This window comes from Macaca thibetana, chromosome 5 (genome assembly GCF_024542745.1).
Source record: "Macaca thibetana thibetana isolate TM-01 chromosome 5, ASM2454274v1, whole genome shotgun sequence".
Taxonomy (NCBI): Eukaryota; Metazoa; Chordata; class Mammalia; order Primates; family Cercopithecidae; genus Macaca; species Macaca thibetana.
The window spans coordinates 59,741,947-59,754,223 of NC_065582.1; the positions used below are offsets into that span (position 1 = coordinate 59,741,947).

Here is a 12,277-nt window from a genome sequence, read left to right on the forward strand (position 1 = left end):
TTTATCCAGTCTATCTAGCCTTATCAAAATGATGTCTATTTTCCTAATATAACCAATTCCAAACTCCTCCCAAATTTATGGAGGTAGCACTAAAGGCAAAACCTCAGAAAACAGGGTAAATATCCTCTTTCCCACCTCCCTACCCTTTCAAAACCATCAAAATTGAGTGTTTCATATTCTTTCGTCTTCCCTCTGGATCAAAGATTCAGGGACTATACTTACCAAATTCTATGCCACAGTCTTCTCAGCCATGTGGCTAACATCTTCCAGATGGCCAATGAACTAGTCTAAATAACCATTCACACCCTCATATATCAATTTGAATGCATTGATTCTTATAATGACACAGGAAAAAAGTGGGCTTATGTTGTAATCTTAGGAGTTAAAATCTCAACAATTAAAGTACTATAGGTAGAAAAGTAAAAGAGACCCTGAAAGAATTTTTGACATTAACAAAACTTTAAATTGTCAGAAAACCAGTATATGCCTTTTTACTTTTTTCTATCCCACTTCAAACTTTAAAAATAATACACTAATTTATTTCCGTTAGACTATGTACATTGATCTATGAATTATGCAGGGCAATCTGACCTCAAATACAGATTTGAGAAGAAGAGTAGGTATGAGTAAAAGACTAATGTGAGTGCTGTCAACATAGTCATCTTATCTATTGGTATATGTCTGGTATGTAATCTCCTCTCTTCTAATAATGAGTAGAGGGAAACAAACACATTTGCCTAAAGAAATAAAGAACAAATGTAAGAACTATTACCCTGAGAATGGGCATACTTCCGGAAATTATTTGCCATAGTAGTCTAAGGAATATTAGAATGAATCACCAATTTTAATGCTACAATATAGTGTTACTTCTAGGACTTGTGGCCAGACATCTTTAAAATATGCTGGAATGGGAAGAATTCTGGGTGAGAGATAAGGCAGAAGGCAGGAAAGTAGAAACAGCAGAAGTGACATTTACATTGTAGGCAGTGAAAGGCAGAGCTGACACTGGATATTCTGAAGAGAAGTTTCAGGGACACGTTAGAACAATCTCAAAACTCTTCTTTGAACGCAGTCAAAAACTAAGACCAATCAAAAGTAGAGTATGTCTATAGAAGACAAACAAAATAAACCCAAACCAAAAATAACTTGTGCTCTTTGCTACATGACTCAGTCAATGAGAACAAAAGCAATAATCACACTCATACTTCAGGAAAACCTTCTTCCCCCAAAGAAAAGAAAATGAAATTTTCTAGGTTAAAATGACTCACATTAGATCACTCAAATTAATTTTCATTTTGATTAAATGTGATGGACTAAGCACGAGTTTCTACTTCTCTTCACAAACAAAGGGACATTGAAATAATAGACTACTGGACAAGAACAAAAGAGAGAATGAAATTATCGTTCTGGAAGTTGGAAAAAGGAAGTTGCTTTTGTCCTTTCAAACAGCTATAGCAAAATAATGTGTAATTTATAAACAATAGAAATTTATTGTCCACAGTTCTGTAGGCTGGAAAATCTAAGCTCAAGATGCCAGCAGATTCTCTGTCTGGTGAGAGCCTGTTTCTCATAGATGGTGTCTTCTATGTGTCCTTACATGGGAAAAGGGGTGAACAAGCTCTGTTGAGCTTCTTTTGTAAAGACACTGTGCCTTATGAACTGAGCCTTCATGACCAAATTACTTCCCAAGGCCCCACCTCTTAATATCATCACCTATGGGGTTAGGTTTCAGAATAGAATTTGGGGGAGATGAAAATATTCAGACCATAGCATCATCCATCACACATTCTAGATTTACTTGGAAAGTAGAATCAATTGAATAGTTGGAGAATGAGCTGAGGAAACCAAAATAATACTTCTAATGATCCTCCCAGGCAAACCCCACAGAAGTAAAACATCTAAAACAGCCACTTAGCATAGATTCCTTTTATCCCCCAGTTTTGCAGTGGATCACATATTGTATAGATTATTTGCTTTAAGATAAAAATTTCTTACCATCAATTAAGAAAATGTTCCGGACTTCATACCTTGAAAATTATTCTTTAGTAGTTCTAGAATGGGGTCCAGTTAAGTGTATGTATCTAAATTTCTCAGGTGAATTTGAAAGACATTCTGGTTATGAATTGTTACCTTCAAAAGTGGTTGTGGTTCTTACTGACAAACTCCTATTCTGAGGTAAGCCAAATAGTGATTCTCTGCATATTATGCAAGCTTAGGTAATAGCATGGGCTAAATGTTTTATTTAACAAATCACTTTTGTGTTGTTCATAGTTTAAAAATATATATAAGTGTGTAGTTTAAAATAGTTTGTGTTCAAAGGCTTTTCATAAGAAAATGTCCATTACATTTTGTAGGAGTAGTTTGCAAACATATTTCTTTTTCATCCTTAGTTTTTTTTTTCTCTCTCTATCCCTCTCTCTATATAATATAAAATATATATAATTTATATATTATATATAATAAATTTATATGTAAAATATGGTATAGTGATCTCTAATTATAAAAATTAGATATAGATATAGAAATTACATGTTAAATACAATTGATATTACACATATAATTGTATATATATGTGTATATACACACATACATACACACACACACACACACATACACAGTACATATAATTTCTGTAGTTAGAGATCACTACACCATATTTTCTGGAGAAGAATTTGGTGGTATATGTCTATATATCTATATCTATATGTATATGTTATGTGAGAGTTTTACTTTTTCAAAATTATACAATTGACCCAAAAATTAAAATCAAATCTGTAGAGATAGTGATCTATATATCCAAAAAAATGTAGTTTATTTAGACATTTTTCAAATGAAAAACTAAAGGAGAAACTCAGTTGAGCCTATTTTTTCAAGTTTTAAAATAATTTGCCATATCAATGAATTAATATAAGATACATAATATCATAATACAAAGATTGATGGAAATAGGTGTTGATATGATGGTATATTAACAACAGCTTTAACTTTCTTCATACACAGCAAAAAAAAGAAAAAAAAATAGACTTTAAACTCCTCCTTCTTCCCTGTCATTCTCCATAAAACCCACACATACCCACAAAATATATATCAACAACAACAAAAAATGATCCAAGGTGAGCAATCCATTTCAAACTATAAAGGAGGATTGGACCATTAAATTGTATAATTGGAATTATGGTTAAGATGTAAAGTCCTATGCATTGTTATTTTCTATTCATTGAGTTAAAGAATTCTCCTCATCAACAGAAATTTAAATTTCATTTTGATGTTTGGAATTCTTTATCTCCCTTTAACTGCTGTTCACAGGACTCAATCAAGGATATCTCTTTGCAGTGATGTTACCGATATATATTTCATAGTTTAGTGGAAAATTCTAAAATAACCAATACATCATTTTGCTCTAGATTTGGAAGCTAACAAAACATGGCTACAAATGAATAATTAAGAAAACAAATTACCAAATCATATCCCTAAATGTTTCTTTAAGTTCCCCAGAGGGTTCCCCTACAATTGACTTCTTGTGTATGAGTAATGAAAACCAAGATTTGTGTTTACTTCACTGACCCTGAAAACAAAAACTCTTATAATCTTTGTTTTGAAAGTATTATAGACATTTAGTTTTATGGAAACATTCTTCAATGTTTCAGATTTGGGAAGTACTATAATGCTGTCTTTAATAGCAGGTTTTTCTCAACAATGTTGGTTTAGGACAATACTTTTCTATCTTGAACATGGATAAGAATCACTTGGAAGGCTGGTTTAAAACACAATTGCTAGCCTAGACTGTGAGTTTCTAATTGACTAGATCTAGAATGGGGCCCATAAATTTGCAAACATGGAGGACCACTGGTTTAGAATATGTGTTCATTAATTTATCAGCTGAAATTACATATATATATATATGTATGTGTATATATAAAATTAATGAAAACCAACTTGTGCTGATTTGAACTGTGTTTATGTCTCCAAAACATCAGTTTCAGAAAATGTCAACATATGGTTCCATATACTCATATTTAAAATAGCAAATTTTATTTCTAGTAGCAACGTTATGATATTAATGCCTCTTGCTTAAAATGAAGTAAAACTGTGAATGTTAGCAATGCTCTTTCACTGAGAAGTAAGAAAGTATTTTAGAAGAGTAAATTGCTAGTTTTTAACTTTCTGTGCATTTTTTGGCTTCAAATAAAATCTTAACAACAATAGTCTCCTTGGGCTTTTCATTGACATCTTTTAAAGTGAGTCAGAGGCTGAGGAATGCAGAAGTTAATCACTTTGACTAATTTGTAATTAGCTCTACCTGTATTCCAGAGGAAATGATCAATATTACCATTTGAAGAGGCCAGTCTTAGATCCAGCAACACTTCTAGAACAGCCGCAGTTAATTTTTGACATTCAGTGCCTGTTCCTCACTGGAAAAGCTAAAACTCTCGTATTTAGTCACAATTTATTAGAACGTTTTTTTTTAAATAGAGAAAATAAACATTATTTCTTTTTAACTTTTTAAAAATATTGGGTGACAAAAGTGTTTAAAATTACATAAGTCAGTTATTATTATTAAAATTATTACTGAATCAGTGAAAGATAATTCCTGTCATATGTGTTCAATTTTAAGAAAATAAAAAAAGTTCCCTTGCAGATTAGTTTTCTAACACATTTGACATACTTAAAGTAGAGCTGAAATGTTTTGAAATGTGAAATCAATTTATCTTTAAACAACTTTTAATTTGATTTTCCTGGCAATTCAGAACATCTGTTTTGGGATCTGGTTATACCAAACACTATTTCAGAGACTGAGGAAAACATCAGAAAAACAAGAGAATTTCATTCCTGGGGAAGGGGTGTATATTTTAGTAAGAAAAAGAAATTCAACTCAGGACAATATTATATTTCCCCGATTCTTCATGGAGTATGAGATCCCATAAATAGACTCTTGTCGACCATCTCTATTTTATTTTATTATTTAGTTTAGTTTAGTTTCATTTTTCAGTGTTCATTTTCCTTAAATGACCCCCATCACCCTGCAGGCAGGTAGGCGTTGGCAAGAGATGTTCACTTGGCAATATCGCTCTTTGCCCATATTCTGGAAGGTCTCCTTCCAGGAAAAGTACGTTCCAACCAGGCTCCCCGCTGCCAGGAGCGGGGTTTTGCCATGTGTATGACTGGTAGTCCATCTGCCAATCTGGACTCAGCAGAAAGGCAAGCTCCTGGCCTCAGAAGTCGCAGACTCCAGAAATAGAGCTGCCCTTGTCGGTTCCAAAGAGGATGACACTGGCAAAGGCATCTTCCTCAGCTTGTCCAGTCGCTTGAACATTCCAGTGATGAGATTGCAAGTCATAAAGGTCTGAGTGAGTTCTTTAGGGAAGAGATATTCTGATTACCACAGGGACCAGTCATCCTTATCAAAGTGCTCCCAGAAATAGGGCAGCACCACAAAGTGTGGGTCCTCGCTGGAGTACTTGTGCTTAAATTCATCCAAAACAAAGGTACTCCTGAGAAAGTGAGCGAAGAAGTCTTTGACCTTGGGCTCAGCAGCCAGCACCTGCTCACGTTCGTCCATCTCCTCCTCAGGAGCGGGGGCAGCCGCCTTTTTCTCCTCCTTCCGCTCAGCCTGGAGCTACTGCTTCCTTTCCCGTGAACCTTTCCCTTTCCATGGGATGTCTTTTTCAGACTGGCTTTCTGCAAGCTTTTTAGCATCAAACTGAGCCATGTTCTCAGACAGTTTCACCTTCCATAAGACAGTCCGGAATTGGGGTTGGTTAATGAAGTTGAGGAACCAGTGTTGGTATTGGGAAAGGCCTGGCAGAAAGAAGGCTCCAGGACCTGCTTATAGAGCCACAACAGAGTGCAGACAACTGCGATGTCAGCCAGACGAAGAGTCCTCGGCTTCAAGTGAGCATCTAGCAGCCCCCAGAATTCGCCTCACCTCCGGCTTTGCATTCTCAGTGGCAGGTTTGTTGTAATGCATGACGCCCAAGGTGGGGAACACCGAGGTACCTGCTGGGGGCACTGCGTTGCTATCAGCGGAGCTCACCCACTGCACCACCTGCACTGCGGCTTATGGAGTACTTTCCCACCGTTCCTCATTGCTCACATAGTAGGCAATGGCATTGCTTTCAAACACACAAAATCCATCGTCACTCTCAAATGCTGGAAACTTGCCGTCAGGAAATTTGCGAATAAATTCAGGGGTGCTATCGGTTTGGTCAGAGTGGAAGTGAGGTAGTACAGAGAGCACTCAGACCTGAGCCCCGCTGTACTGAACAGCAATGAGGACCTTAGTTTTCAGGATATGTCGCAGCTACCATGATGATTTCCAGTTTAATATTTTAGTATTAGGATAATTTTGAATTTATAGCAAATATGCAATATAAAAATATAAACATATAATATATAAAAATATGTAACATAGAACAGTCTATAGTGCTTTCTGGCATCATATAGAACTCCAAATAGAAAATCAGTGAATGAAAATATTTCTATAAAGATGGAAAACATTGCTGTAGTAAAATGTTAATGCCCTAAAAATTAATTATGTCTTTCATAATCAGGTGATGAATTAATCATGATGATTCTGTTGCATATTTCTACAGGAAAGCACATTAGATATATGAGTGGTATAACTTCTGAAATCCCCACATATTCAACCTGTACCCCAAAGCCTTATTTATATCTTCAGTTCCTCTATATATTCACAACTCTACTCTTCTATCATTTTCTTTAATCTGATTACTGTCGTGGTCAGTGACTGCCTGAGGCACGTGCAAGGGCAGTTAAAGAATTTACCAAGACAGTAATGAGTTTAGAAAGGCAGATTTATTAGAGAAAGGAGGAGATGCATTGCAAGAAAGCAGTGGGCAGTACAGCAGAGGGAAGGCTGTCTGCAACAAAGCAGGAACTTGAGTATTTTAAAGGGTAGTTGCTTGAGCTGAATGCTTGAACCAGGATATTTGGGTGCCGGTGGGCAGTGAGCTGAGTGCTTGGGTTTGATGTTTGGGTGCAAGTGAGCCATCTGCAATTGGCCCAGTTTCTTAAACATTCACTCCCGTCTAACCCTGTTTCTTTCCTGCCAGTTAAGCCTATTTATTAATTTTCTTTTAACTCTTTTGGGTTCCACATTCCCCTACCCTCTCTGACAGAATAACAAGGACAAATCTTAGGGATTAAGACAGAGGTCTCATCTTCCAACTACTTTCTGCTGCCCTGGGGCATAAAGCTGACTCTACCTACAGTTATTGGTGGGTAGAGGGACCCCATGGACCACTGTCTCAGGTTATGGGACTTAAAAGGTTGGGCACACCTGGAAGATGGGTCTTGGGAGAGAGAGCATGTTTCTATGGAACTGATGCCTAGCAGAGTCTAAAGGAGACTCTGGGGTCTTTGGGGATAATTCACTGATACCCTTGCATCATCAGAAGATTGGTATGAAACTGCTACATTCTGGAAAAAAACAAATTTAACCAGTAAGTTAGAGAGACAAGTACTGGAGAGAAGTAGCAGTATAGATGCAATTGGTCCCCGCAGAGGGACCTCATAGAGCCTCCTAGAACCTTCTTTAAGAAATTAGGTGTTTGAAAGTGGTTTTCTTCATAATCAAGTGGCCTGTTTCTGTACTTCCCTTGATTTTTGCTGGATATTTCCTGATTGATTTACACAGAAACAACATTCTTCCTGAAGAAACAAGCATGTCCTTCCCTGGGCTACTGTGAGTAGATTAAGGGCTCATCTATTTTGTAGGACTACTCTAGCAGGGGGATTGATTTGTCGATTCATTTTATTTAATGTTTCTCTGATTGTGTCCAGGAATTTTGCAAATTCTTGGGGAAAGAGGAGATAAGGACAACATCTGTAATTCCTGCCACCGCAGCACCAGTTATACTTACGCTGGCAAGAAAGGAAATTAAGTGAATGACCGTTTCATCTCAGTATATAGGAGACTATTGGAGGCCTAGCGTTGGCATTAGTTCAGTTAAGTTGGCAGTATAGAGTTGGGAGGTGGAGTTACATATCCTAGAGAACAAGCAGGGATACATAAGCATTAGTTACACAAATAAAGTATAATCCTGATTTTCAGAGCAGTACTGTGTTAACTGAGATGAGGCCCACAATGGTGGGAATTTGGTCAGATTTCAGGGTGAGATATAGTGTAATTTGTTAAGGAATCTTTTTATGACTTGTTTGGCTCTTCTACTTTCCCCGCAGATTGTGGGTGCCAGGATGTATGTAAGTAATATTTAATTTGAAGAGCTTCATTTACTCCCTGTGTTATCTGGGAAATAAAAGTGGGGCCATTGTCTGACTGTAGGGAACAAGGGAGCCCAAAATGGGGAGGTATCTCGTCCAAAAGGGCCATGATGACTTCGAAGCCCCGTCAGTTTTTGTGGGAAAGGCTTTTATCCATCCAGTAACAGTATCTACAAAGACTAGCAAGTAAGCATGTATATAAAATCTAGTTGCCAGTCCTTCTCTGGCAGAGTCCCTCATCTTTGAAGGGGTTTAAGGACAGGGGCAGGTTTGTGGGCTCCTCTCCGTTAGACTGAAGCAGGGCATTATTAGGAAAGATTTGGAGGGTGGACAGGTCTTTAACAAGAGTGTGTCCAAACAAGTGTGGGCTATCCCTAAATCCCTGGGGAAGGACTGTCCAGGTTCACTGTTGAGAAACATGGGTGGAGGGGTTTTCCCATTCAAAGACGAATAAGAATTGGCAGTCTGAATGTATTGGAATGCAAAATAAGGCATTTTTAAAATCTAATACTGTGAACCACGAAGTGCCAGAGATAATTTACCCTTAAAGGGTGTAGGGATTGGAAACGACTGGGATATATAGGGATTACTGCCTCACTGATGGCCCTTAGGTCTTGTACCATTCTATATGTGCTATCTGAGTTTTTAACAGCTACCATCAGGGTTCTATGGCCATTTGCAAAGACTTAATAACCCCATGACCAATAATTTTTCTATTAGAGTCTGTAGGCCCATTTGGGCTTCAAGATTTAAGGCATGTTATGGGATCCTAGGGAAAATATTAGGTATTCAGATGAATATTTACAGAGTCTGCAAACAAAGAACTTTCTTCAGTGGAGATATTCCATACCTCTGGAGGAACTTGTAAAATGGAGGATTTTAGGACCTTGGGGCTTTTGGTGGGAGGAGCTAGTAATGCCAATATTGGGCAGGCATGCTCAGGGAATTTAAAGCTAGTCTGGAGTTTGTCATTGTGTCCCAAGTAATGGGATAGGAGAGTAGCTTAGTAGAACCTGGAAAGACTGAGTGAAAACATTTTTCCCCAGGGTGCATACTATGGGGAGATAAAGCATCACTGCTGTGGCCTGCCATCTATGCTGGCGAGAAGGATCAAAGACAAAAAGGTAAGCCCAGAAAAACTAATTAGGGCTGAATAATTAGCTCCTGTGTCAAAGGAAGGTGGGGAGGATCTTGACCATGGGAGTATGAAAGAGGGTTCATCTAAAATGTCTGGAGTCAGGAGGAGGAGGTAAGAACTTTCCTAGGCACATTCAACAGTTTCCTTGAAGGTCTGGGTCCCAACCCCAGGGACATAAAAGCCTGGATGTAAGGAACCTCAGGCCTTTTGGGGGAATTTTGACAACACAGATTGAGTTGAAAAAGAGTATTAAAATCCAAAGTCCTATTCAGAGTCTAGGTTAATTGATCTGAGAGTTTATCAACAGACCAAACAACATTACACAAGAAAATTAGGCAATTCTTCTTGAGAGTCTGAGAGCGAAATTTGTCCCAATGTTTTAGGATGCAACCCAGAGGTGAGTCTGAAGGAATACACAAAGTTTGCTCTATGCTGGGACTGGAAAATGATGAGCCACTGGAGGCTGATGTCTGCTGGGGCATGAAGTGCACTTTTTCTGAAGGTGTCCTGACAGGGGAAAGGATACCACTCAAGTCTACTGGGGTGCTTTTGAGATGTCCTTCCTAGAGGTGTATTGCACCTATTCGGAAAGACCTCCCGGCACTGGGGACAATACTACTGGGGCCTTGCACTAGATGGCCTGTCCAGGTCAGAGGTGTGAAGGTGAAGGGAGAACTCAGCCTGGAACCAGCCCCAGGAGAAAGGATGGGAATGAGGAGACTCATCACTCTGAGGCCACTGGCGATCACCTGATTTGGGAACATTTGGAGCCGGAGGTCTGGCTGCCTTTATGTGAGAATTAGAGTAAGAAGAAGACATGGTTTATGTCACTCAAAATGTATGTGGATTTGCCCTAGAGGAGCTGCTGCTGATAATTCTGCAACATGCAGGGATTGGAGACCTCTGACCAGAAAGGATAGGAGACAACCTTTCTCCCTCTGGACAAGGTAGCCAGATGTTTGCCCTTTGGCCTTCTGGCAATACCAGGGAGCTGCGCTGGCCAGATGCCACTAGTTACCAGAGCACTACTAGATGTTGGCTGCTGGAAGTCTGAAAAAAGAAAATGAACTTAGGTCCCTCACCTGAGTGGATGGTAGTAGTCAGACACTTCCATGCAGACAACTTTCAGTTTCACCAGAGTATAGCCCTGGCCATAGACTGTCAGTTGTTTCCATCTTGGGTGCTGTCCACAGAGGGTCCTGAGTTGGAAGACAGAAAGGACGAGGGGAGAGAGTCACAAAATGTCATGGACAATGACTGCCTGAGGCCAGCATGGGTGGTAAAAGAATTTACCAAGACAGTCATAAGTTTAGAAAGGCAGATATATTCGAGAAAGGGGAGATATATTGCAAGAGATCGATGGGCCAAACAGCAGAGGGAAGGCTGTCTGTGATGAAGTGGAGACTAGAGGGGTTTTTAAATGGTCATGCTGCTTGGGCTAAATGCTTGAAACAGGATGCTTGGGTACAGGCATGTGGGGGATCAGTCAGAGTGGTGGGAGAAGCTATAGGGAAAGGAGCAGGCCTTCTGAAAGGTTGGAAGGCTCTGTATAACTTTGGGAGAGAATAAGCTGAAGGCAGCTGTTCTCTTACCCTGAGGCAGAGGGCGAGGAATAGGTACAAGGCAGTATAGGGGGATTTATCTTAAATGGCTTATTTACTTTTGTTGTCCAGAAACTGACCTTTGATCATCCATGTGTGTGACTGCTCCGTGAAAGGGGCAACAATATTAATTACCCACAGATTGTGTTTGCTCCAGGCTTTCAGCATTATATGTGTACTGAATAAAAGCAAGCAGCTCCAGCTGTTCGAGGCTGCCCTTTTCTTCAGTCACTAGCAGCCCCATAGCTGCTCTTACACTGCATACCTGTGTCTGAGTACTCCTTCCATCCTTCTCTCAGCCAGGGTCTGCAGGATGGACCTGGCACAGGTTTGGGTTTAATGTTTGGTTGCAAGTGAGCCATTTAGAGCTGGTCCAGTTTCTCAGAACATTTGCTCTTCTCTATCCCTGTTTCTGTTCCTGCCAGCCAAGCCCATTTTTAATTTTCTTTTGACCCTTAGGATGCCACAGTTATTAATAATTTAACCAAAGAGCTAATCTGTTTGTTATCATTAACAATATACATAAATGCTAAGTGATAAAGCACTAAAAATTCTTTGAAAACTTCAAATACAGAACAAAATGGTCTGTCTTTATACAATGGCACTTCCACTATGTTGACTAGAACAGTTTCCTCAGCCATCAGACAAATCTAGAACTGATATATCCACTTGTTGAACATTAGGCCATGGTACAGTTGGATTGGGAATAAATTTGTTTTGTATAAAATTTCCCTCTGAAGCTTTTTCTGAGCCAGTGGATGGGCCTTTTTAAATGTAGAAATTGACAGAGCCACTGTTTTCCTGATCAGATGTGCCTTCATTATGTTTCTTTCCCAGTGAATCCTTAGATACAATGTAACTTTTGTCTTATATCCTTTGCATTGCTGCGATTAGACTTTTTTTTTCTGTTTTGAGGAATCTGTGTACTTTACTCAAGGCTGCAGTTGATATCTAGTTAATTGATACCACCTTACAGGATAGAGGTCAGGGCCTCACCAATTGATCATCCACTGATCAATATTGCCTTTCCATCCATCAAAATATATCCTTAAGAGACAATGAATAATTCAAGTTGCTGTGGCCATGCATACTAAATGTGGCTTCATAAAATCTCCTTTTATTATCATTTCTGTATGTTATCTCTGATTTATAACTTACTTTTTGAAACAGTTTTACTGGTTAAGTAATGGATTCAGTTTCTCTAAAGTTTTCAAAACACTCAAAAGGAAGTTTTGTATAACTTCTGGGTGGAGTAATTTTAATTACGTTAATATCATAGAAGCCAAGAGAGAAA

At 38.7% G+C, this 12,277-nt stretch overlaps 1 pseudogene; it reads right to left on the bottom strand.

The window, feature by feature from the left end:
• Window positions 1-5,002: 5,002 nt before the first annotated feature.
• LOC126954397 (elongation factor 1-gamma-like) lies at window positions 5,003-11,227 on the bottom strand (annotated as a pseudogene).
• Between the last annotated feature and the right edge of the window lie 1,050 nt (window positions 11,228-12,277).